Source organism: Capra hircus (assembly GCF_001704415.2).
Source record: "Capra hircus breed San Clemente chromosome X unlocalized genomic scaffold, ASM170441v1, whole genome shotgun sequence".
In the NCBI taxonomy this organism is placed as follows: Eukaryota; Metazoa; Chordata; class Mammalia; order Artiodactyla; family Bovidae; genus Capra; species Capra hircus.
In genome coordinates this window covers 33,733,922-33,761,361 of record NW_017189516.1, presented here as the reverse complement: position 1 = coordinate 33,761,361, position 27,440 = coordinate 33,733,922, and the positions used below count along the sequence as shown (strand labels likewise).

Genomic DNA, 27,440 nt, shown 5'->3' with positions numbered 1-27,440 from the left:
TCTCTCCCCTTTCACTCTTGCCTAGAAACCTTGGAATACTGGACAAAACCCAAGAGGGATTGTCATAATATCCTCTGACCAATCCTGAGGAAATCTGGTACACTGATGGAAGCAGCTTTATCTTGGATAGAAAAAGAGGAACTGGATATGCAGTAGTCTCCAATATTGAGACCATAGAGGCTAAACCTTTGCCACCAGGTACTTCAGCCCAATAAGCTGAGCTCATAGCCCTGACTTGATCTTTAGAGCTGGGAAAAGAAAAGAGAGTAGTCATTGACACTGACTCCAAGTATGCCTTTCTGATGCTACATGCACATGCTGCTATTTGGAAAGAAAGAGGCCACTTGACCACCCAAAGGTCCCCAATCAAATACGGTGATCAAATCCTTAGGTTCTTAGAGGCAGTCCATTTGCCCACTGAGGTTTCAGTCTCCCATTGTAAAGGACACCAAAAAGGAAGCACGTAAGTGGCATGAAGGAACCAAGCAGCTGATTAGGCATCTAAGAGAGCAGCTTTACAGAACAATGACCTAATAGGGGTTGCTACCCTAGTTCCAAAGACTAATTTGCCAGAAACTCCTTCATATACTGAAAGTGAGACTCTTAAAGCTAAGAGTGAGGGCTTTCAAGAAGATCATATGGGGTGGTTTCAAAATGAGTGACTCCTTTTTCTGCCTGGGAACCTCCAATGGAAGTTGGTTAACTCCTTACATGCCACCACTCATTTAGGGGAAAAGGCCCTCCAAAGATTACTAGAGAGGTCCTTCAGAGGAACAGGCCTCCAAACGACTATAAGGCAAGTGGTCTCCTCTTGTCCCACGTGCCAATTAAACAACCCCCAAGGAGCTCGAAGAATCCAGCTAGCCCAGCCTGTCCAAAAGCATGGGACCTACCCAGGAGAGAACTGGCAGATGGACTTCACCCAGATGCCAGTTTCTCAAGGATATAAGTTCCTATTAGTCATGATATATACATTCACAGGATGGATTAAAGGCTTTCCCACCCGGACTGAGAAGGCTGAGGAGGTCGTAAAAAAACTGCTCCATGAAATTATTCCAAGATTTGGTCTGCCCAGGTCATTACAAAGTGACAATAGGACATCATTTACTTCTAAAGTCACCCAAGGGGTCTCTAAAGCATTGGGCATTACTTATCTTCATTGTGGCCTGGAGGCCTCAGTCTTCAGGAATAGTAGAAAGAGCCAACCAACTCTTAAAATCAGCAATAAAAAAGATAACCTGGGAGACCTCCTGGGTCTTTACCAATAGCTCTCCTCTGCACCCATATTGCCCCTAAGGAACAGGTTGGTCTTAGTCCTTATGAGATGATATATGGGAGATCTTTTGTTTATATCAATGACCTCTTCCTAGATACAGAGGTTCAGACCCTCCAATCTTATAACATGACCATCGGGCAATTCCAACAAGATATATGCTTGTGGGGGGTCAACCAGGACCCAAAAGATTCTAAAGAGCCACCATTATATGCTCCATGGACTCAAGTCCTAATAACTGAAAGATGGGTCTCCAAAGATTCAACTCCAGCCCACATGGAAGGGCCCCTACCCCGTAATAGTTTCTACCCCCACAGCAGTCAAGGTACCAGGACATGACTCCTGGATTCACTACTCACGAGTCAAGCCATGGAAGAAGACAGAAGAGGACACTCAATACACCTGTGAGCCCCTGGGAGATCTCAGATACTTATTCAGGACTACAAATGAGTGCCATTCTAATGAACACCCCCAAAATTAAGTTTCTGGGAATAAGATTTCTCAGGGAGACAGATCTCCTGATCCCTGAACAAGGAGGGACTTGAGTTATCTTGAATGAGACGTGTTGTTTCTAGGTAAATACCTCCAGCTAAGTTAAAGAAAGTATTAAAAACATTCAGATCTTATAGGATCTCAAAGAATGAGCTGGAGAGTTCTCGGGGTGCCTACAATCTCTCTTTGGGGGATCCTATTCCTGGCAAGGGGGAATTTGGAGTTAACTAATGCCCCTACTAATCCTTGTTATCACCATATTGATGCTGCTTATGATTGCTCCATGTATTATCAATTGTCTAACCTGTTTTGTCTCTGCCCAGGTCAACAAGTTACAACATGCAGTGCCAGTTCAACAAGGATATACAAAACTACAGCCAACCATGGAAAATACTACTCACCCTAAGATGGACAGCACTATAAGGACTATGGGCTTGAGACTAGCAAGAGGGGGAGGCCCAACGCCCCTTGCTGTCCAGTTCAGCAGGAAGTAGCCAGAGAGATCTCGACACTCCTATTCCCAAAGAATTGGGCCTCCCATCTCTTGAGTGGGGAATGCCAGGTAGTTAGAATAGGAAAAAGGAGTCCAAAATGGGGGTGGCTAAAAGACAAAGAAAGGGAAAAGTCCTTGAAAACAGAAACAAAGAAAATCCGAGGACAGGAGTGAGAACCTCGGGGGATACAGGGCAGACTCGGGGAGTGGGGAGACAAATGTATAAAAGGAGGAAGACAAGAGGAATTGAGGTTGGGGTCAGCCTGCCCTCATGCCTCAAGGGTGTACTATTCTTTGCTTGTCAAACAAAACTCTGACTAGTAACTGAGCTGTTACACTGGTGTGTTGTTTCAAATCTTTGCTGCAGCGAGACAGAATCAAGGAAATTACACATTCCCCCAACAAATTGAAATAATAAATATAAAATGAACTATGAAGATAAAAGTTTGCTAAACTATCAGTTTATTAATAGCAAAGGAAAATACAGTTTTGTAGATTCCACAGGTTGGCAAAATTTCTCTATAAAATTTCCTAAATATATTCTACTAAGAACTTTATGAAAAGATGAAAGTTATCTTTTTGAAAAGATACCTATTGCCTGTGTCTATTTTCAGTAGCATAGGCACAAAAGAAATGTTTCAAGATACAACTCTTAGTGCCAAAGTGATTACAAAACTGTTAAGACAGTAATTTAGGCAGTGCCAAGGCCAGAAAAATATATTATTACTGTTATAAATAAAGAAAGATGTTGAATATAGCTTGAGAAAAAACTTCTGTTTTTCATCTTTTTGAGAGTTCTTACAACTCAGGTAATAAAAATATAAAATGTACGGAGCCTTGTTGCAAATAGTCCTCTGCCTGTACTGATATTTGATTTTAAATGATCATGTTGTACTTGCTGGTTAAGAGGATATACCTGCCTTCTAATGGGCTTAAATAATCTCTTTAAAGATACATTTGCAAGCTAAGATAATGTTTATTTTATCTAATATACAGTGGACATTTCTAAAATTAGCTACTTAGGAGGCCTTATTAGCAAAGTATGTTCCTGGCTTCCCTGTACTGATATGACAATTAAATCACTGGCAGCAGAACTGAAGGTTGCCTTTGAGACAATAAGTTGGCATATGGTATTGACTGAAAACATGATATCTGCAGTTAGTCTAAAGTGAAGCAATTTGATAAAAGCTTATGTGGGGAAAATTGAGACTGAAACATGTTTTCATGCAGGCTAAGTTGCTTCAGTTGTGTCCAAGTCTTTGTGGCCCTTATGGACTGTAGCCTTCCAGGCTCCTCTGTCCATAGGATTTCCAGGCAAGAATACTGGAGTGAGTTGCCATGTACTTCTCCAGGGGATCTTCCTGACCCAGGGATTGAACCCAGGTCTCTTATATCTCCTGCATGGGCAGGTGGGATTTTTATCACTAGTGCCACCTGGAAGCCCCATGTTTAAGGAATCACTATTTTGTTGATTCTATTTTCTATGGAAAACTACAAATATGTGCAGAAATAGAATAATTAATCTCCATACACTTATCATCCAGTATGAATACATATTCACTCATGGCCAATCCTACTTGAGATACCCACTCCCTTCCCTATCTTCTATATTATTTTGAAGAACATCCCAGACATCCGATCATCTGCAAATATTTCCTATTAATCTCTAAAAGTCAAAACTCAAAACCATGATAACCACTATCATATCTAAAAATTAACAATAATTACTTAATATTAACACATAAAATATCCATTTAGTATTAAAACTTTCAATAGTTTTATAGTTCTCACATTTTTAAACCTTTACTTAAAATAAGTACAATAGATTCATCTTTTGTGTAGTTGCTAAGTTGTGTCTGACTCTTGGTGACCTCATGGACTATAGCCCAGCAGGCTCCTCTGTCCATCAGATTTCCTAAGCAAGAATACTGGACTGAGTTGTCATTTCCTTCTCTAAGGAATTTTCTCAACCCAGGGATCAAACCTGCGTCTCTTGCGTCTCCTGCATTGGCAGGCAGATTCTTTACCACTGAGCCACCAGGGAAGCCCATAAGAGACTCAAAGCAAATTGCAAAAATAGTACAATCCTGTGAGCTCTTACCCTACTGTTGTTCCAAATGGATGACATGTTATATAACTGTAGTGTAATACCAAATCAAGGAAATTTACATTGGTAAAATATCATTAACTGGACCACAGACTTTCCATGTACATCATTTTTTACACACATTTGTGTATGAGTATATCTGTGTGTTTCCAGGCAGTATGAACCCACATATAGATTAGTTTAATGACAACCTCAACGAACACACAGAACTAACAGAGCAGAACTGTATGGGGCCATCCCTGGACAGACTCCACCCCTTCATGTCCTCTGCTTTAGCTCCTCTCTGGAGTACCTACATAATCTGATGTACATTTCCTGAGTTGTTTGACAGATGCTAAAACTCCCACCAAATGGAAGAAGTTAACTACTTGATGACCATGAGGATCTAGCCCCCAGACTTATTGGAGTCTGAGGATTGATGTTAACCCCTGTGAAACCACCCTGTTGTCTTACCATCAACCAATCATAGAACTGTGCATGAGTTGACTGCATACTAGTGACTTCCCTCTTTCACCTTGCCTTTAAAAAGGCCTCCTTAAAACTCAATGGGGAGTTAAGGCTTTTTGAGCATTAGCTCTCCTGGATTCCTTGTACGGGCCTTACAATAAACACTGCACTTTCCTTCACCACAACCCTGTGTCAGTAGATTAGCTTTACTGCAAGAGGATGAACAGACCCAAGTTTGGATCAGTAACTGAACTATCGATGTTTCATCACCACAGAGTAATTCCCGTGTGCTATCTCTTTATAGCCCAATTCAACCCAATAACTCCCTGTGTATCAATGGAAACCATTAATCTGTTCTTCATCTCTATGTTATTGTATTTTTGAGAAGGTAATATAAATGGAATCATACACTATGTAAACTTTTGATATTGGCTTTTTACAACTAAACATAATACCCTTGAGATTCATTTGCATTATTAGGCATACTCAAAGTAAGAATCATGAAAGTAGGGTTCAAACTTTGTCTGACTATAAAGCCTATTAACAACAATACCATGCTTCTTCACAAAACAAATAAGAACACACCTTTAAAAATTAAATCATTATCTAATTAATATTATTGTATATATTATAATCCTTATTTTTTCTTCCAATTTTCTTGAGATTGTCATTGACATACAGCACTGTATACATTCAAGGTGTACAGCATAATGACTTGACACACATATATCATGAAATGATTATCACAATAAGTTTAGTGAACATTCATGATCTCATATAGATATATAATAAAGCTAAAAAAAGATAAGTTTTTTTCATCACTGTAAGGGTTTCCCTGGGTGGCTCAGACAGTAAAGAGTCTGCCTGCAATGCAGGAGACTGGGTTTGATCCCTAGATTGAGAAGATTCCCTGAAGAAGGAAATGGCAACCCACTCCAGTATTCTTACCTGGAAAATTCCATGGACAGAAGAGCCTGGTGGGCTACCGTTCATGGGGTTGTAAAGAGTTAGACATGACTGAGCGACTAACACTTTCACACTTTCACTTTCACTGAACAACTTTCACACATAACATTCAGCAGTGTCCATTATATGTATCATGTTGTTCATCCCTAGTATTTATTTATCTTATAGCTAGAAGTGTTGTAGGGAGAAAGCCAATTCTGACTCCATGTTGGAAACTGTTTCTTTGACTTGCTTTTGGTCGCCTTTATTATTACAATCATACTCAATGGCTTGCCTGGAGGACCTTGCCCTCTGTGTGACTGGAAACTAAAGTGCCTTTGTTCAGCTCAGGGAGCAATAATTTGTTCCCACCCACTTGTGAACAGGAGAGATAAACATACCCCTTCCAAAGGCTTGCCATTCTCTTGGAGATGTTTTGCAAGACTGAAGACCCTTTCACTTTAATTCCCCACTGCCTCTCCCTCTCTAGTCTGCCTTTTGACTTTAGCTTCTCATTGCTTCTTTCTTCTGATATATAAAAGAACCTGGCATCCTGACCACAATAAGATGGTGATTTTGAGGCACTAGCCTGCCATCTTCTCAGTCTGCAGGCTCCCCAATTAAAGTCTCTTCCTTGCCTCAACATCTTGTCTCTTAGATTCATTGGCTTATCATGTGGCGAGTAGAGTGAGCTTGGACTCGGGAACAGAAGTTTGTATCTTTTGACCAAATTCATTCAATTTTATGCATCTTGCCCTTTACAGATCTCTTGCTTCCAGACTTCTAACTCAAGTCTTTTCTCCACAGCATTTCATCTGGCAGTTTGTGAAACATTTAGAGAAGTTTCAGATGCAGGAAATATGGGGGATTAATAGTCCACTAAGCTGGAATCAAGATTGCTGGGAGAAATATCAATAACCTCAGATATGCTGATGACACCACCCTTAGGGCAGAAAGTGAAGAGGACCTAAAAAGCCTCTTGATGAAAGTGAAAGAGGAGAGTGAAAAAGTTGGCTTAAAGCTCAACATTCAGAAAATGAAGATCATGGCATCCGGTCCCATCACTTCATGGGAAATAGATACGGAAACAGTGGAAACAGTGTCAGACTTTATTTTTGGGGGCTCCAAAATCACTGCAGATGGTGACTGCAGCCATGAAATTAAAAGACGCTCCTTGGAAGAAAAGTTATGACCAACCTAGATAGCATATTCAAAAGCAGAGACATTACTTTGCTGACTAAGGTCCATCTAGTCAAAGCTATGGTTTTTCCTGTGGTCATGTATGGATGTGAGAGTTGGACTGTGAAGAAAGCTGAGCGCCAAAGAATTGATGTTTTTGAACTGTGGTGTTGGAGAAGACTCTTGAGAATCCCTTGGACTGCAAGGAGATCCAACCAGTCTATTCTGAAGGAGATCAGCCCTGGGATTTCTTTGGAAGGAATGATGCTAAAGCTGAAACTCCAGTACTTTGGCCACCTCATGCGAAGAGTTGACTCACTGGAAAATACTCTGATGTTGGGAGGGATTGGGGGCAGGAAGAAGAGGGGATGACAGAGCATGAGATGGCTGGATGGCATCACCGACTCGATGGACGTGAGTCTGAGTGAACTCCGGGAGCTAGTGATGGACAGGGAGGCCTGGCGTGCTGCGATTCATGGGGTCCGCAAAGAGTTGGACACGATTGAGTGACTGAACTGAACTGAAGTGCTATGGAAATTACTTTAAACTGAAAATCTTAATAACCATCACTCCTTAAAGGAGCATCATTTAAACTTTAGCAGAGTCTCCCCAAAATACAGCTGCTATTGCCATACCTCTCCGCCCACTCCCAGGCAGTTTCCTGAACAGGGCAAGACTATCTTTTATCACTGGGAAATGGGAATTGAGCTGTGCATTAGCATCAAAAAGTCCAACAGCCCTACCCCAAACATTTGTTAAAGTGGCATATGTACCTTTACCTCTGGTTGTTCATCAAAATTACTCATTACTGAGAAATCCCCTTGTGCACGTGTAAATAAACTTTATGAACCTTGTCTTTTCTCCTGTTAATCTCTCTACTCTGTTTATTCTCAGACCCCCAACTATCTGTGACAAACATCGTAGAGGAAAACATTTTCTTCTTGAAAATACATGACTGGGAGTGATTATTTATAATGTGATTAAAGAATGTTAAATATCAGTATAAGAACTATAATTTGGAGGTGTTAACAAAAGTAGGTAGTAGCTGGCATTGTTCCTGTGTGTGTGTGTGTGATTCACAGTATGACTGGCTAGGCCTCAGAGAATTGGATTGCCTAGAGGACCTGAAGGCTGGCTGAAGCCTTGCCTGCTGCCATTTATGTGTCGGAAAATCCCAAGTGATATATCTTTACCTTCTGTCCCAAAGCCTCGTTCATAAGGAGACTGAAATAGAGCACAATAAAGGTCAAGTATATGTATTTACCACACTTTTAGATCACAGAATTTATTTATGTATCTCATATCTCTTTTCCTCTCCCATAGGCCTTTTGCTCCAAGACCAGGGCTAATGCCAATGGAAATTATACAATGATAGTGTTCCAAGGGCACTACATCGGGAACACCTAGAGAAGGAGTACCATTCTGCCCACTCCTCTCTGGCAACAGGTTGCCTGCCCATCACTTCCTGCCATTGTTTGTATGGTGACCCAAGGATGAAAGAGCAGATAAAACCAAGGAGGGTCTTGGAATGCAGGAATGGAAAAACCAGACCCTTATCATCTTTCGGTATGGTATTATCCAGACAGTAAAGTGTCTGTCTACAATGTGGGATACCTGAGTTCGAACCCTGGGTCGGGAAGATCCCCTGGAGAAGGAAATGGCAATCCACTCCAGTACTCTTGCCTGGAAAATCCCGTGGACAGAGGAGCCTGGTAGGCTACAGTCCATGGTGTCGCCAAGAGTCGGACATGACTGAGTGACTTCACTTATCATCCTTCCCTCCCCCATGTTGTAACTATTAATGGAACAGTATAACCTGTCTCCCCTCCTACCCCAGAGGGAGCACATGCCTCATCCAATCAGCAAATGACCTGCAAGACCCTATCCCACTCCTCGTACCCTGGGTATAAAAGTGGACTAATGACCCTCATTCAATGTCAGTTCTCCCTTGAGCTGGCCCACTGTTCTAACAACGCCTCCCACTCTAATAAACTTTATTTCCATATCATTCTGTCTCATGTCTGGAAATTCTTTTCCAACCCACACCTGGACCATGAGATTTTTGGTAGCCTGTACAGGGAACTTGGGGTCTCTTCCCCCACCCCCTCGCTTCACCTTTTTCATAGGGACCCTCTGTGAAGAGACAAGTGCAGTGGAAGCAACTGAGGAACTCTGGCGAGGGTTACCCTCTGGTGTGTTCCAAAGGCTCCACTGTTCACTGAGCCCCAGTAGCTGCCACTTGAATGGCTGAGGGTCTCTCCTTTGTCTTCTTTCCAACTGAGGACTCGTCCAACCAACATTGTGTGGGCATGGGTCAGGCACTTAAAAGCCATTAGGGCGCCTGCCACATGAAGACTCCCATGTGAGGATAAGGGGGACACGGAATGAATTAGGCCACAAAAGCATCCACCCCCAGTAAGACAACTTCCATGCACTGTGTCAGGCACATAGCGGTTAAAGCAAAACAGAGACCATTGTCCCCTGGCCACCACCTCCCCAATAGGATTGTAAGGCAGATTACTCAGCCTTCTTCCCTGTCACTTTCACTTCTTTCCCTTTCAGTACAGACTGACTTACAGGTGTAGCCTCTGAGGCATCCCAAGAGTGCCTTCCACGTTTCAGGGAATTGCCAAACGGTAAGACACCTGGTTGCTCCCAGGAACTCTGTCTTTCTCTGCCTGGGTCACATGGTGCCTTAGCTCTGTCTTTCTTTGCCTGGGTTACATGTGCCTCAGCCACACAGTTCTCAGGGATCACCTCTCACTGTCGGATGTGACTGTTGGGACAGTAGACCATATTTGTGCCATTAGTCACACAGACAGATCACAGGGACAAAAGGGACGCCTTTCCGTCAGCCGGTGACTCTTAGTACCCCCATTCTATGGCAGGTAGGCTAAGAGTGGGTTCTGGTACATCACAGGAGCCTCTCTCAGACTCATCCCTTGGCTATATTCTCAGAAACTGGAAAATTTTGACCCTGCCAAAGGCCTGGCCCCAATACAAATGGAGGACCCCCAAAAAATGGCTTCTGAGTGGCACACTAGCTTTTGCCAAAAGCAGGGAAAGGACTCAGAATTTCCTTATGTATGTCTCAGTATGTATGTGTCTTTTTTTAAATAATATTGCTGAAGTTAAAAATGAGTTCTAATTTAATTGGCCTAAAGAAAAGTAAGTGCTTACAAATCAGACAATTCTAAATATAAGAGAAATTAACCTAAATGAATTTAAGATTCACATGGACTGGGGAAATAGTCAATATTAAATATCTAGTATTAATGTTTGTTTGCTAATCTAATATAGACATGTCTAAGAGTCATTAACATTAAGCATAATATTTTCATTGTGCCGAGGTTTATTATAAGTTAAACACTGTTATATTGTTATATCTGTTACAAGTTTGTCAGCAAGGAAAGTACCTCGAGTGAAGAAACTTCAAAAAATTGTAAATGAGATATGAGCTTTTAGGTAAACTCTATTAAGAATAATTATATGTTAGAAATGTCTGTTTAAAATAGTCTCTCTAGATTTTGGTAACCTGAATTTCTAGGGTTGTGCCAAACTAAGTTACAGAAGTTTATTGAATAGCTAGGTCATTTCCAAATAAAATAAGATTCTGAAACATTCATTACTGAACACTAACTTCCTCTTACAGAGAAACTAACATTCTGGACTATTAATGAATAATGTTTGATGCCATCCTGAGATGTTCTATAGAATTTTTTTTTAATTGTCACAGGTATTTATGCTCACCAATCTATAGAATGTTAATACAAAGGTCAGTTCTTGGTTGCTTAAGGAAAGTATGATGTGTGTTTTCAGTAAAGAAGGTATGAGGAATGAAATTACATTTTATGAAGGGAAAAGGAAGTAAGTCTGACTTACAGGTGGCTGTTTCAAGATGGGAGAACAAAGTAATGGGTACAGAAAGTGATAAGAAGGTTTTATGGAAAATGGACCCCAAGGGAAGAGATTTGTGCATAAATACAAATTTTGAGATGTCAAACTGCCTTTGGTAATGGATTTTAAGCTTCTTTACCTCTGAAGTGATCTATTTTATGTTTACCTTTGAAATCTTCTTTGTTACTGTGGCTAAGTTAGTATATTGTTTCACAGTGATCTATATGATTCTATCTGATATTTATTGATATTTATTGACAAAACTTCCTAAATAACTTGACTTCTAACTGACTTTGGGATGCCTCAGAGGGCCCCTGAGACATCCCAAAGAGCTATTAAACTACCTGAGTTCATTTGACATGTTAAGTTACATGGGAAATATAGTTAGAGGAGTGATTAATCTTCTCAGGTTATATATATTGTATGGTTGATGTTACTAATACAGATATCCTAGAAATCATGTGAAATTCATGAAAATCTGATGTGTCCTGGTAAAATGTTGTCACTTATAATTTTAGTTATCATGTTACAAGTCACAGCAATGACCAGGTTACTTTGTCAACTGTAGTTTAATCAGATTTTAAACATGCCTTCTATGGTTTCCTTCTGATGCCTTTGCAAGAATATTACTACGTCAAGATTTATGGAAAAGACTTTTCTAAGATTAAGCAATAAACAAATTTTCTTTGTTTGTTATCTGGTAAACTGGTAACAGACTGGAATTTAGTCTACTCTCTCTGTTAAGAGGGACTTCCCTGTTGGCTCAGATGATAAAGCATCTGCCTACAATGCGGGAGACCTGAGTTCGATCCCTGGGTCAGGAAGATCCCTTGAAGAAGGAAATGGCAACCCACTCCAGTACTCTTGCCTGGAAAATCCCATGGACGGAGGAGCCTGGTAGGCCCCAGTTCATGGGGTTGCAAAGAGTCAGACGCGACCGAGCAACTTCACTTTCACTTTCTATGTTAAGAGAACAAAGTTTTCTTAGAATGAAGCTCTCAATAACAGATTATGAACTTCTTTGCCTTTAAGTGACTTATATTTATTTTAAAAATCTTTTGCCATTCTCCCAAATCATCCCACACTGATGCAGGATACAGCATACTTGGGGCTGGTGCACAGGGATGACCCAGAGAGATGTTATGGGGAGGGAGGTGGGAGGGGGGTTCACGTTTGGGAACACATGTACACCCGTGGTGGATTCATGTCAATGTATGGCAAAACCAATACAGTATTGTAAAGTAAAATAAAGTAAAAATAAAAATTAAGAAAAACAAAACAAACAAAAAAAAGTAAAAAAAATATAAATCTTTTGCTACTTTGGTAAAGTAAATAAACATTTTTTAAGATTATGGTACATGCAAAAGCTCATTCTGCTTCTACAAAAAAAATAACCCCTCACTGTTAGACTTTTGCTATTCTGATGTCCTAAAACATGGCAACAGTCTATTCCTAAATCAGGCAATTAAAAATGGGTGAACAATAGCTGTAAATCAAACAGTCAGGGCTATGGGAAATCTAAGACGGCCACTTAGCTTTTCCCAGCTTCCTGACAAACCTCATTTTTATTTGATGAGTTAAAGCCTTCCCTGGTTACAGGGTTAATTCCCTCATAATGAATAAATCATGTTTCACTAAATATTAAGTTTTGTTAATTGTTAAACCAAGTTTCTAGTTTTGTTAATTAAAGTCTATAGTTTACTAAGACACTTCTGAGATAGTTCCTTGTTGTTATACTATATTGCTGAAAGATTTAATTAAGTTATTAAAAATGACCCTAAGCTTATCTCAGTAACCAATCTTCAGATAAATGTACACTCCATGATGTACAACCAGGAGATTAACACCAGGCTACAGTCATTTAACAAATGAAGTTAGATGACTTAGGGTATACTGGGCTCTACCTAATGAAAGTTCTTGACTCCTCATTCTTACTTATGACCTTACTAATAATTGCTAGCTATAGCTATATTATTTTCTATGTTACTTGCTTCAGAAGATTGCTTCTTACATTACCAAAGGTATGACTGAGCCTGTGATACAATGCTGATATGCAGTTCCACATGAGATCAATGATTGATTGTAATAATGTAACTCTAGACATGGGAAGAAGCAACAAAAGGAAATATTTTCCTGGACCAAGAGGCTAGAAAGACAGGTATGGTCCAGAGACTTTTGCTACTTGCAAGGCCTGGTCTAGTGCATTGAGTGGCCTGTCAAAGGAATCTTCGGTAGACCTGGGAATGAGCTTTCCCAGCACCAGGGGACACTATGGTCATGAAATGCCCCCAAAACATGGTCAAATATGTGGCTATGAAGGGACCCTGCTGAATAGAAGTCGGCACTTGCCAGCTGCCTATAGCAGAGAAGGCAATGGCAAGCTACTCCAGTACTCTTGCCTAGAAACTCCCACAGATGGAGGAGCCTGGAGGCTGCAGTCCATGGGGTCGCTAAGAGTCGGACATGACTGAGTGACTTCACTTTCACTTTTCACTTTCACACATTGGAGAAGGAAATGGCAACCCACTCCAGTGTTCTTGCCTGGAGAGTCCCAAGGACAGGGGAGTCTGGTGGGCTGCCATCTATGGGGTCACACAGAGTTGGACATGACTGAAGTGACTTAGCAGCAGCAGCTGCCAATACAAAAATTACATCATGAGCACTGCAAGCTGCTGACCTTCAAACACCCCCTGAAAGGAGTTAAGGGTGGAAATCAGAAATAAGGTACTCTATGCTCTGGGAAGGAAGAAGGAAATGGCAACCCACTCCAGTATTCTTGCCTGGAGAATCCCAGGGACAGAGGAGTCTGGTGGGCTGCCGTCTATGGGGTCACACAGAGTTGGACACGACTGAAGTGACTTAGCAGCAGCAGTGATCTGGGGGAAAACCCAGAAGAATCAGCCTTCAGACAGTCAGATGTTTTCAGGTAAAGATTTTATGAGCCCAAATTCTTGCATCTTCTCATGCCTAGAGAAACAGTAATGTCACGAATCAATGTCTGCTCCTGGTTCTCCTGGCTAGCCCCTGAGCAGCTTTTCTACTTCTATTAATCTTTGGGCCATGTACCTTTAATTTCTTGTTAAATTTGTTTCTTCTAGAATACAACAAATCTCCAAGTGGTAGTATGACAAGAATATTCCCTGACCAACACCTATACAATGCTGAAACAAGTCACACCTTATCATTCCATGGACTCTCATCTTCCTCCATAAATGCACCCTGACAGAGAGCAGGCAAAGGAAACCCAGAGCCCCATGAAGCCCCTGTAAAGCCTGAAGAATCCAGAGTGGTCACTGCCCCTTTTTCCCTGAGACTGGGTTCCCAAATGCCTGAGAAGGGAAATAGATAGACAGTTAGACATGAGCAGGGTATCAAAAGGGGCCAAACAATTGGCCCTAAAAATAAAGAGAGGGAAGACTGTGGTGACGCAAGGACAAAAGAGCAGATAAAACCAAGGAGGGTCTTGGAATGCAGAAATGGAAAAACCAGACCCTTATCATCCTTCCCTCCCCCATGTTGTAACTATTAATGGAACAGTATAACCTGCCTCCCCTTCTACCCCAGAGGGAGCACATGCCTCATTCAATCAGCAAATGACCTGCAAGACCCTATCCCACTCCTTGTACCCTGGGTATAAAAGTGGACTAAGGATTCCCATTCAACGTCGCTTCTCCCTTGAGTTGGCCTGCTGTTCTAACAGCATCTCCCACTCTAATAAACCATATTTTTCTCTTGTTCTGTCTCATGTTCAGAAATTCTTTTTCAATCCATACCTGGACCACGACAGTCTGTCCAATTGATATCTCAGAGGGCTTGGAGAAGTATTTATGAGTAATGGGGTTACTTTTAAAACCTAAAATGTAAAGCGGTGGGGCACTTGTATCTCTCTGATAACTAGCTAAAAAGCATATAAGATGTTTATTTATTTATTTTTTTACTTTTTTTCTTTTTATAAAGTAAACCCATAGTGTATTATATTAATGACATGACTGACTTTCTACTAACTATCCCACTGTAAGTCATTCCTTCTAGTAATATGGGAAAATGAAATACTCCTTATTTATTTTGAACTCTATCTTATGCTTAGCATCACTCACTACCATAACTGGCACATCGTATTGGATAGACAAATAGACAAATACAGAGATATAAAATATATTATCATGCTCTTATTACAAAATCAGTTGCAACTTAATTAAAATGTACACAATTAGGGCTTTAAAACCAGTCCATCCTAAAGGAAATCAGTCCTGAATATTCATTGGAAGGACTGATGCTGAAGCTGAAACTCCAATACTTTGGCCACCTGATGTGAAGAACTGACTCACTGGAAAAGACCCTGATGCTGGGAAAGATTGAAGGCGGGAGGAGAGGGGAATGCAGAGGATGAGATGGTTGGATGGCATCACTGATGCTATGGACATGAGTTTGAGTAGGCTCTGGGAGTTGGTGATGGACAGGGAAACCTGGCATGCTGCAGTCCATGGGGTCACAAAGAGTCAGACATGACTGAGTGATCGAACTGAACCAAACTGATAGGTTGTTATTTCCAATGAGCCCTTGCAGATAATTATTAATATTGTCATATATTAATCCCCAGAAGTATATTATTCAAATTTATCAGGAATCGTTCTAGGCAGTAACAGTAACATGGTTTATGTTAAGATACTAATCTATTAAATATTTTGGCATCCACAAATCCATACACATAATGTTCTCACTTTTAAATTATCCACAATTAATTGAATAGAAATTTGTATCTGAGAATTTGTTCTATACATATTAGTATCATCACATGTAATCATTTAAGAAAAAATGACATTTTTTGGTAACTGCTAATTACAAAACAGTTCCTAATGATATGACCTATTTGGAGTGCTTAGAATTACTTAAATTATAGGAATATATAAACCAATGGATAAACATTCAACTGGGCTGTAGTTTCTAATGTAGTTATGCTAAGTCACTTTAGTTTTGTCTGAGTCTTTGCAACCCTACGGACTGTAGCCAGGCAGGCCCCCTGTTCATGGGATTCTCCAGCCAAGAATAATTTGGGGCATTACAGCCATTACTGTTAACTAAAAATGACATGACCTGAGCAATAGTATTATTCACATCAAAGATAACACAGTAGTCCCTCTGTACCATGATAATATAGCTATTAAAGAACTTCCAGAAACACTGTGGTTGTCAGATGTCACAGCTCACTAATCTGTACTAACTTTGAGGTGTGGATGCAGGTCTTTCTCTGTATCTCATTCATTTGTACCCACAAAATGCTAGGTGTGAGTGCTAGTCCGTTTATTGAACTCCTGCATTAAATCCTCACAACATTAAGAGGGAGCTGGTATTACTTTTCACTTTTAGATGAAGAAACTAGGTTTAAAGAAAAAATTACTCTTCATTATCACATAGTAAGTGACTGTGCAGAATTTGAAACAAGTTCTTATCTATGTGATCAAGAAAAGATGTTATTTCAGCTGCACTAAACAAGTACAAATGAGTATTATTTTTCTTTGCTGTTTATAATGAATGAACCCAGAAGTGTCAAGTTCACTGTGACAAATGTCTAAACTCAGTCATTTTCTTCACTTTAAAATAGTTCATTGTTATTATTCTAAATTCAAAATATATTGATATCATGATCTTTTCTTGCAAAATATTTTTGCATAAATGACTTCAAATGCAACCACTGTACTTTAATTTACCTTAACTCTTTAGATTAATGCTTTATTAAATAAATTGTTACTTTTCACTAAAATGAAAGTGACAATAGATACTACACTAAAAGACATGAAAACAATACTGCCAAACACCTATATAATTAAGTCAAAATTCTTTAATTTCATAAATATCAGGGTTGGTGAATAATTTTTATTTTCACTCAATGGCAGATCACTTTCTGTTAAATTTCCACAATTTCTACTGGACTTTTTAGTAAATGCTTTCCTTACAGTTCACATGTTCTCATTTACAAAGAAATTAACACCACTTGAAAAAAGAAAGTTTTACCTCCACTTCCCCCTAAACATATTCCTCCTTCCTACTATTCCCACCTCTAGTTAATAGCATCTTGTGTACCCTCCACTGTACAAGAAAATATCTTTATCCTAAAATCCACCTATGACTGCATTTTATTGGCTCTATCTGCTACATATATCTTAGATTCCCATCCCTCAACTTTCTCTTATCTGAGTCAACCATAATATCTAAATCCAGGTTTACAACATGTTTACTTTTTTCCTTTCAGTCCCATCATGTGTCATGTGGGATACTAGTTCCCCAACCAGGAATTGAACCCATGCCCCATGAAGCAGAAGCCTGGAGTCTTAATCACTGGACCACCAGGGGGTCCTCATAGCATGTTTACTGACTTAACACAAAAGCCTCCAAACTAATGTACCAGATTGCAGTTTCTCCCCATTACCCATCTCCATCTAACATCTAGATTTAACTTATTGAAACATAACTATGATTACATTAGTCCCCTGGTTAAAAACTTCCAACAGTGTATCTCCTCTCAATAGCATTTTCACATTTATCGAGTAGATTTTAAGCTTCTCCGAATACATAATTATATTTCATTCATATTGGTATTTTTGAAAATGAAAATTGAGCTAGTGTTGTAAATTAGTATAGACTGAATTAAAAGAATAAATGAGTGGACAAATTAACAAAGACTGCAAATCAACTTGAACAGTGTTTTTCAATGTTAGTCATGATCTATTAGTGCGTAAAAATCAATCTAGATATTTCCAACTAGTACATTTTTTAATTAAGCAAAATAGAACAGAAAAATACTGAGATTCACACTCAGTAATGAAAAGTATTGCTCTCTAAAATCTGGATTCGTGTGTTTGTGTTTAATGGATTATGACATAAAATATATTTATTATTATTATATTATTAAATTCTAAGTCATGTCTATCTTTGCAACACCATGGACTGTAGCCTCTTCTATCCAAGGGATTTGTCAGGCAAGAATACTGGAGTGGGTTGCCATATCCTTCTCCGGGGCTATTCCCAACCTGGGCTTGGAGACATTTCCCCCCCCGGGCTTGGAGACATTTCCCCCCCTGGGCTTGGAGACATTTCCCCCCCTGGGGTAGATAAGCAAGTCAGAATCGTTGCTGTTGTTGTTCAGTCACTAAGTCACGTCTGACTCTTTGTGACCCCATTCACTGCTGCACGCCAGGTTTCTCTGTTCTCCACTATCTCCCAGAGTGTGCTCAAACTCATGTCCACTGAGTTAGTGGTGCTATTTAACCATCTTATCCTCTGCCACCCCTTTCTCCTATTGCCTTCAATCTTTACCAGCATCAGGGTCTTTCACAATGAATTGGCTCTTCACATAAGATGGCCAAAGTATTGGAATTTCAGCATCAGTCCTTCCAGTGAATATTCAAGGTTGATTTCTTTTAGGATTGACTGATTTAATCTCCTTGCTATCCAAAGGACTCTCAAGAGACTTCTCCAGCGCCATAATTCAAAAGCATCAATTCTTTGGTGCTCAGCCTTCTTTATGGTCCAACACTCACATCAATACATGACTACTGGAAAAACCGCAGCATTGACTATATGGACTTTTGTTGGCAAAGTAAGGTCTCTGCTTTTAAATACGCTGTCTAGGTTTGTCATAGCTTTCCTTCCAAGGAGTTAAGTGTCTTTTAATTCCATGGCTGCAGTCACCATCTATAGTGATTTTGGAGTCCAAGAAAAGAAAATCTGTCACTGCTTCCACTTTTTCCCCTTCTGGATGCCATGATCTTAGTCATAGAACAGAGAGCTCCAAACTCTCTCTCCAAGGAAGTAACTGACTTTAATTGAAACAGAGTTAGAAGAAATTCATGCCAATGGGCACTCTCAAAAAAAAGTGGTGGATGTTGTAATGAAAGGCAGAATTGATAGTCACCGGAAATATAGGCTAAACTGGAGGCTGGCTGGTCTTCTGGAGAGAAATTTGGAAAGAGACATTTGGAGAGAGCCTTCCTTTGGTCAGAAAATATCTCCAACACTGACCTCCAATACTATCCTTTCAATGGGGGAAAAATTTGATTGGACTAGTTTGTGAAGCAGTTTGGCCTTATAGGGAATTATTGAAAAATAATAAAGCAATCAGGCAGCAATTAGTGGTGCTTGACAGCTGGATGTGGTCAGGGAAAAAGACAGTCAAAGACAGCCCTACCAAAACCATTTTCATGCTACTGGTGACTGTGGGAATACCCAAGGCAGCAACCCCTGAGTAACAAAATAAAAAACTTCATATCAAAGCTTATGGAACAGACTTGCAGACTTCAGGAATACAGCCAGCTACTAAACAAGTAAATAATAATAAAATGTCCGGGGCTGGGGACAAGAGACCATTACCCAGAGTTGCTATAATATAGAACTGAAATGTCAAGTTTCCAATAAACTATTATGGGTCATGCAAATGTCAAGGAGGGGGAAATTTCCCTTCTGACTCTACTTGAGTTCTCTTAGCAGGTCTAATAATTAAACTGACACAAAATAGATTAACAGGAGAAAAAAAAAAACAATTTAATTTGTGGGCATGGAGGTCTTACAGAAATGGAACCCAAGAAGGGACCAAAGCCAGGCAGCTTTGACAGGACCAAGAAATTCAGGTTTGGATGCTTCATTAGTGGGCTTCCTTGGTGGTTCAGATGGTAAAGAATCTGCCTGCAAGGTAGGAGACTGGGTTTAATCCCTGGGTCAGGAAGATACCCTGAGAAGGGAATGGTAAAGAATTTAAGCAAAGTTTGGGGTTGGACAGTAATCAGTAAAGAAGTAATGAGTTTTGTTCATATAGGATTTTAAAGGAATTAAAATCACTATCTTGAACAGATACCTGCACTCTCATTTACACTGCATCATTATTCACAATAGTGAAGATGTGGAGATAACCTAAGTGTTAATTGATATATGAATGAAGAAAGAAAATATAGCATATATATAATAACATAATAATATAATGAAATTTTATTCAGCAATAAAACAATATTTTACCATTTGTGACAACATGGGCAGTCCTTGAGTCATGCTAAGAAAAATACATTAGATAGAGACAGACAAATAGGGTATGATCTCAGTTTTAATGAGGAATCTATAAAAGTCAAACATTGAAATAGTAGTATAGTGGTTGTCAGAGGCTAGGGTTAATAGGGACATGTTGATCAAAGGGTACAAAGTTTCAGTTATAAGATGACTACATTGTAGGGATCTAATGTACAGGATGGTGAGTATAGTAAACAATATTGAATTATACGTCAATACTCAAAATCTATTAAAGGAATTAATCTTAAATGTTATCACTCCATCAAACAACAACAACAAGGTAATTATGTGTGGTAATCATTTTAATATATATATATATCAAATCACCACATACACATATAAACTATAACCTACACATGTTATATTACTATTATATCTCAATAAATCTGGGGAAAAATAAAGCAACAATGAGGTATCACTATGTATCAGGTAGAATGGACAAAATTCAGAAGGCTAACACCAAATGCTGGCCAGGATGTGGGGCATCAGGAACTCTCATTCACTGCTGGTGGGAATGCAAAATGACACAGCCACTTTGGAATACAGTCGGCAGTTTCTCACAATACTAAACATATTCTTATCATGTGTGCATGCATGGTAAGTCACTTCAGTTGGGTCCAACGCTATGCAAACCTATGGACTGAAGCCCGCCAGGCTCCTCTGTCAATGGGATTCTCCAGGCAAGAATACTGGAGTGGGTTGCTATGCCCTCCTCCAGGGGATCTTCCTGACCCAGGGATTGAACCCACATCTCTTATGTCTCCTGCATTGGCATGTGGGTTCTTTACCACTATCGTGTGAGCCCCTACTCTCACCATACGATCCACCAATTGTGCTCCTTTATAATTACTCAAAGGAGGTGAAAACTTATGTCCACACAAAAACCTGCACATGTATGTTTAAAGTAGCTTTATTCATAATTGCCAGAGCTTGGAAGCAACCGAGTTGTCCTTCAGGAGGTGAATGGATAAATAAACTGTGGTACAGTAAGAGAATGGATTATTAAATACTTAAAAGAAATCAGCTATCAAGCCTAGAAAAGATATAAAAGAACCTTAAATGCCTATTACTAAGTAAAACAGGCCAATCTAAAATAATTGGTTCTACTTCTATGGCATTCTGAAAATAAGCAAAAATAAGAAGACAGTAAAAAGGTCAATGTTTACCAGGGGTTAGAAAGAGAGGGGGGAAAGACCAGGTAGAGTACAGAGAATTTTTAGGGCAATGAAACTATCCTGTTTGATACTTCAATGGTGGATATATATCATTCAACATTTGCCCAAAGCCATAGAATGTAGAATACCAAGAGTGAATGCTAATGTAAACTGTGGACTTTGGGAGATAATGATGTATCAATGTTAATTCATTGATTGTAACAAACATACCGCCTTGATACAGAATGTTAATGCGGGACGGGGGGGGCGGCGGGTTGTGCATGTGTAGGGGGCAGGGGATATATGGGAAGTTTCTATATTTTCCATTGAATTTTGCTGTCAACTCTAAAAAGTCTATATGAGAAATAAAAAAGAATGAAAATCCCCCATCCCCTAACATTTCATATTGGTTCCAGTCTCCTAAAATTCACATACAAGGTCATATCAATCTTGTTTTAGCTTACATTATTTACCACAGAGTAAAATAGTTTGAATGCATACTTGAACAATATGAATACACTTAAATATCCCTTTTGGATATTTGAATAGTTAATTGCGTACTTTCATAATCTCATTCTTCTCTCATAAAAACATTAATCTCAGCTATTGCTAATATCCTCATTATACAAGTGAGGAAACGATGACACAGATAGTAAGAGTAGCTCTCCTAAGGCCACAGAATTAGTGTTTGACACAGCCAAGATTTCACAATGCATCCCAATACTCATTATCTTACAGAACACCAGCAGGGTGATGTTGATGATAACTGACACACATTATACCTTTTATTTTTGGCAAAACGGAACATCCTGTTTATCTCCTCTGAGCTTTGTTCATGCCCTGTTTATGACAAAAATAAACATAATTCCACATCCCCAGCTGATGACTGGGTGACTTCTATGCCATATCTTAAATTCTGTCTATATTCAATTACTTGTAGCGCTTGAAACATTTTATAACTTCCATGCTTATGGCTTATTTTATCATGAGTTTATAATTTTTGTTTGTGATCTGATGTTTAGTGGGGCTCTAGCTGTGGGAAAACTGCATGACCTTGTTTGATGGTGTGTCCTGTTAGAAAGAATTTGCTTTTAACATCATTAACCTGAGTCAAATCTATGGTACTATCTTAGTTTGAGGACAAAACTAGTTATATTGTACATTCAAACAACAGCACAGTGTAAGGATTTGCATGCCAGTGATAAATTCTCAATTTCCTAATCGCAGTTTTCTGGCATATAGATTGTACCTAGTCCACCCATTCACTGAGGGTATAGCCCTTCAAGGCCCTTGGCGGCTTTATATTAGAGCTTTAGCTTTGATTCCTCATTGTGTGGAGACTTGCTTCTGTACCGAAACGGCTGTTAAAATCTGGTCCAGCAAATAGCCCCCAAGATAGCCTTAGCATTTGTCCCAGTTTACAACTGTTTTTTCCTAACATTCATTTGTGTGTTTATTTCTGACATATCCTATGAGATTCTTTAAATCTCTTTTATTTAAAATGTTCATCTCTGCATTTGTTATACTTTTTTTAAACCAAGTGTTGCTAGATGCTTAGATAACAATTTTCCTTTTTTTTTTTCTTTTTCCAGAGTATCTACACTGCTATACTGTTGGAAAAAATTAAATGTCTTTTAAACCTACTTCTGATGAAGCAGGTGTAAGGAAAAGAACTACCATATAATGAATACTTGAATTGCTCTATGATAGACATATTTCCTTATTTATTCACCCTGAAAAATAGATGTGATTTTCCCTGAGGGAAAGAGCTAGCTCAAAGACATAGAGCAGGTTTTCCTGATCAGATAGCTTGCAAGTGGCAGAGCAAGGGTTTTAACTGAGGTTTATAAGACTGTTAATTCACAGTTTATTAAAATATACAGGATATTTATCAACCTAAGATCAAGTGTTAGAATGTCTGGTAGATCCAACTAGTGTTATTGCTTCACAAATACCATGCAAGTAATATGAATGTGTATTTTTAAAGGTTGCTTCAGAGCTCCCCTTGCCTTCTTATTCTGACATCTATTTGTTCTAGTGAATTATTAAGTCATAGACTCAACCTTATAGAAAATATTATAGCTTTATTTAAATAACAGAAAACAAAAAATTTCAAAGTAATTGAAAAACAGAAACTTTATTATTCATATCATGCTGGTGGCTCAGCAGTAAAGAATCTGCCAGCCAATGCAGGAGATGCGGGTTCAATCCCTGGGTCCAGGAGATCCCCTGGAGAAGAAAATGGCAACCCACTCCAGTATTCTTGCCTGGGAAATCCCATGGACAGAGGAGCCTGGTGGGCTACAGTCCATAGGGTCACAAAGAGTCAGACATGACTTAGCGACTAAACAACAGTGTGTTTAAGAGTTCACTTAATTAAGGGGCTATTTTGAAAAAATCAAACAAATTCTACTGTAGCTGTATCAACAAAGTGTCTTAAGAATGATCACTTCCAATTTCTTTCAGGAAGGCAGAGTCTTTAATGATTTTTTGCATAGTTCTTACGACTGCATAGTTCTGGGCCTACAGCAGGATCTGCACAATCTTTTTCAGAATTTTTGGTTACTGGTTATTGGTTTGACAGTGTTACTGAGCATACTTTTCCAAGTGTACTTGAACTACACTTGCCCTCATATTTATTATTCATAATCAAGTGCCTAAGTAACCATTCAGAGAAGAATAACTAACAGTAAAATGTGATTTTTTAAACCATGCATTATTAAGCTATATTAGGTTTTGATCAAATGCAATTCTGGTCCCCATCAACTCAACAGCTAACCAGTGACCTCATTTCATCCTTAGTTTCCTAAGTTTTATTTCCTTAAACTGTTGTGACTGAACATTACCGCAGTGGATTTACTCTATTCTTTCTCCTTTATTTGCCATTTTGCCATTCCAAAAAAAAAAAAAAAAAAATGAAGGCTAAAATTCATGAGCTATTAATTCACATATGAAGTGTTGACTACCTAATGTAAAATGAAGATGCTTTTAGCTTGATATTAGTAGTGCTAAGATACACATAAATTTTTGAGAATCATAGCTATTCTTAACATTTACACAGCTTTAAAAAATTTAGTTATTTTTATGTGTATATAGCTTTGAGACTACTTTCTCCTGCCTGTGTCCAAGGATACCATCAGTAATAACGTCACCACCACATCAAAGTCTAAAAGTGATGATACAGGAAAAGGGAGAGATTTTCTTCATGCTTGGCTAATACATTTTGCTACTCCATGGCTTTCTGCCTCACTGATTCCTTGAGATGGCAAAATATGAAAATAAGAACCATCAGTAAACTGTCTTCATATCTCACAGGTTGATCAAAATAGTTAACATAATACATTGAATATGATAGCTTCTTTAGGATTTATACACTTACTTAAAGGCAAATGCTATAAAAATCTATATAGATTCTAATGGTTGTTGTCATTAAAAATAACATTTGGCTGAAACTGTTAAGTAATATGTTTGCCTCTAATGGGATTAGAGCTGAACAACAGTAATAACTTTCAAATTACTCATACAATTACAACAGAGTGAGTGGCAGGAAGCAATTTTCTATTTTCATTTAGCTTTCTCCTCTGAGGGATTTTTAAAAAGGCTATAAATACTTCAGGAAAAAGTATGAATGCTACAGTTAACCACCCATGGGTTGGGCTGTCTTAACTTCTCATTGAGTATGTATTGAGTCATGTTATATTTTCCCATAAACTTACTCTTAACAGAACTTTGAATAAAAATCACAGTACCGTATGACTTGCTTTTAAATCTCAGATAAAATGAGCACTTATATGACTGAATAAAACAAATTCTACAAGCTGGATAGGTAACCACATTTATGTCACCGAATTTAATTTTTGTTGCCCTCCCCCCTCCTTTTGAAGCAAAAATCTTTACACTGTGTGATAAATGAAAATTTTTATCAAGAAATAGTATACAAATCCTATGGCTAATATTAGGTAAAACTGATATATGATTCTTTGAAAATATTGCTTTTTAAACTGTATATTTTTACTGTGTCCTAAGACTTTTACTACTGTAATTTTAGTAAGGAATAGTTGTTATTTTTGTAAAGAAACCTATATACTATAAGAAATCTGAATTTGGGTCCATATTAAATTTTTTTCTACATTACTGTTTCAAGCAAGTGGAAAAACTGAAATAATTATACAGAGACTATACACACCTATCACTGATTCTGTAATTAACATTCACCATGGTTGTTTACCACATTCATTTATTCATCAATCCATCTTATTTTAAAATCATCCCTCATTCTAGGAAGGACTCTGTGTCAACTTAAAATTGAAAGGAAGCATGAGGAAATGGAGAAATGCCCACTATTGATGACATTCAAACTTAGGTTGACTTTAGCAGAGAGAGTCCAAAAAATATCCAAGTCTCAGGTGAATAGCTGGGTTATATAAATAATTCTTGTAATTTTGATGATCTTCAGGTAAACATATGAGGTCAAAGATTTAAGTAATTTAGTAATGAGGAAACCACTACAAAATTGAGACATTTAAGAGAGAAATTGAGGAGCTATGTAGCAATAATAAAGGGATACATAATATTGCTATATAATATACACAATTAGAGACTTAGAAAACTCCAGTGAACCTAAGGATGGCGGGCACTGGTTGGTGGCCGGGGAGGTTGTGGTGGATGTGCTGCTGTATTTTGATCAAGGTTATGAAGCGCCTGGTGTTCACGAAGCAGCTGCCGCATTGGTGGAGGAGGAAACTCGCAGATACCGACCTACGAAGAACTATCTAAGCTACCTGACGGCCCCGGATTATTCTGCTTTTGAGACAGACATAATGAGAAATGAATTTGAAAGATTGGCTGCTCGACAACCAATTGAATTGCTCAGTATGAAACGATACGAACTTCCAGCCCCTTCCTCTGGTCAGAAAAATGACATCACTGCATGGCAAGAGTGCGTAAACAATTCTATGGCGCAGTTAGAGCATCAGGCAGTTCGAATTGAGAATCTGGAACTAATGTCCCAGCATGGATGCAATGCCTGGAAAGTGTATAATGAAAATCTAGTTCATATGATTGAGCACGCACAGAAAGAGCTTCAGAAGTTAAGGAAACATATTCAAGACTTAAACTGGCAACGAAAGAACATGCAACTCACAGCTGGATCTAAATGAACAGAAATGGAGTCAACCTGGGTATCCCTGGTCAGTAAGAATTATGAGATTGAAAGGACTACTGTACAATTAGAAAATGAGCTCTTTCAAATGAAGCAGCAACACGGAGAGGCAAACAAAGAAAACATCGGGCAAGACTTCTGAAATAGACTGGCTCGGTGGGTAGAGAGGAAGGTACGCTGGGCTTTCACAGAAGATCAGGCATCTTAACTATGAGGAACATCAGCATCTTTTGGAAACCATCAGTGGTTATATGTTTAGAAACCATAAAATGTGGGTAGTTGTATTCTATTTGTACATTTTAGCAAAATAAAAAACTTAAACATAAAAAGAATTAAAAAAAACATACACAATTAGTCACTAACTTGCTGCTGCTACTGCTGCTAAGTCACTTCAGTCGTGTCCGACTCTGTGCGACCCCAGAGATGGCAGCCCAACAGGCTCCCCCGTCCCTGGGATTCTCCAGGCAAGAACACTGGAGTGGGTTGCCATTTCCTTCTCCAGTGCATGAAAGTGAAAAGTGAAAGTGAAATCACTCAGTCGTGTCCAACTCTTAGCGACCCCATAGACTGCAGCCTACCAGGCTCCTCTGTCCATAGGATTTTCCAGGCAAGAGTACTGGAATGGAGTGCCATTGCCTTCTCCAGTCACTAACTTAAAGGGCTATAAACTCTAATTTGGGGGTTATCTTTTCTACCAATTATTTGAACACATACCAAAAGAAAATCTATAATATGTAACATAATCATGTCTGGGAACCTTAATCAATAGCAAACAGTGAGTCAAAGTTCACTCTGTAAATAAACTTTAGGTGGACCTGTGACTCCTATTCAAAGGACATTAATCACCCCACCCCCAAAACATAAACACACAGCTTTTTTTTTCTAATTTTGGATAATTCACACACACAGACCAGACAAAATGTATGTCAAGTATCTTGCAACGCTTTAAAGCATGAGTTGAAACAAGAAGATATACTGTTTACAAACATAAAACCAATTTGTGGTAGGCAGAATTCTAATATGGGCTCTGAAATTGAAATTCCCCCTCATCCACTAGGAACATAAGCTCTCTATAATCCCTTGTACTTGAGTGTGTGTGAGTGTGTTAGTCAGTGTGTCCAAGTCTTTATGACCTCGTGGACTTCAGCCCGCCAGGGTCCCCTGTCCATGGAGTTCTCCAGGCAAGAATACTAGAGTGGGTTGCCATTTCCTCCTTCTGACCCAGGGATCAAACCCAG

The 27,440-nt window shown here is 39.0% G+C and overlaps 1 pseudogene; it reads left to right on the top strand.

Annotated features, from left to right (window-relative positions):
* The window catches only part of LOC102186757, a 29,802-nt pseudogene extending 3,367 nt beyond the window's left edge, over nucleotides 1-26,435 (top strand).
* Nucleotides 26,436-27,440: the final 1,005 nt, after the last annotated feature.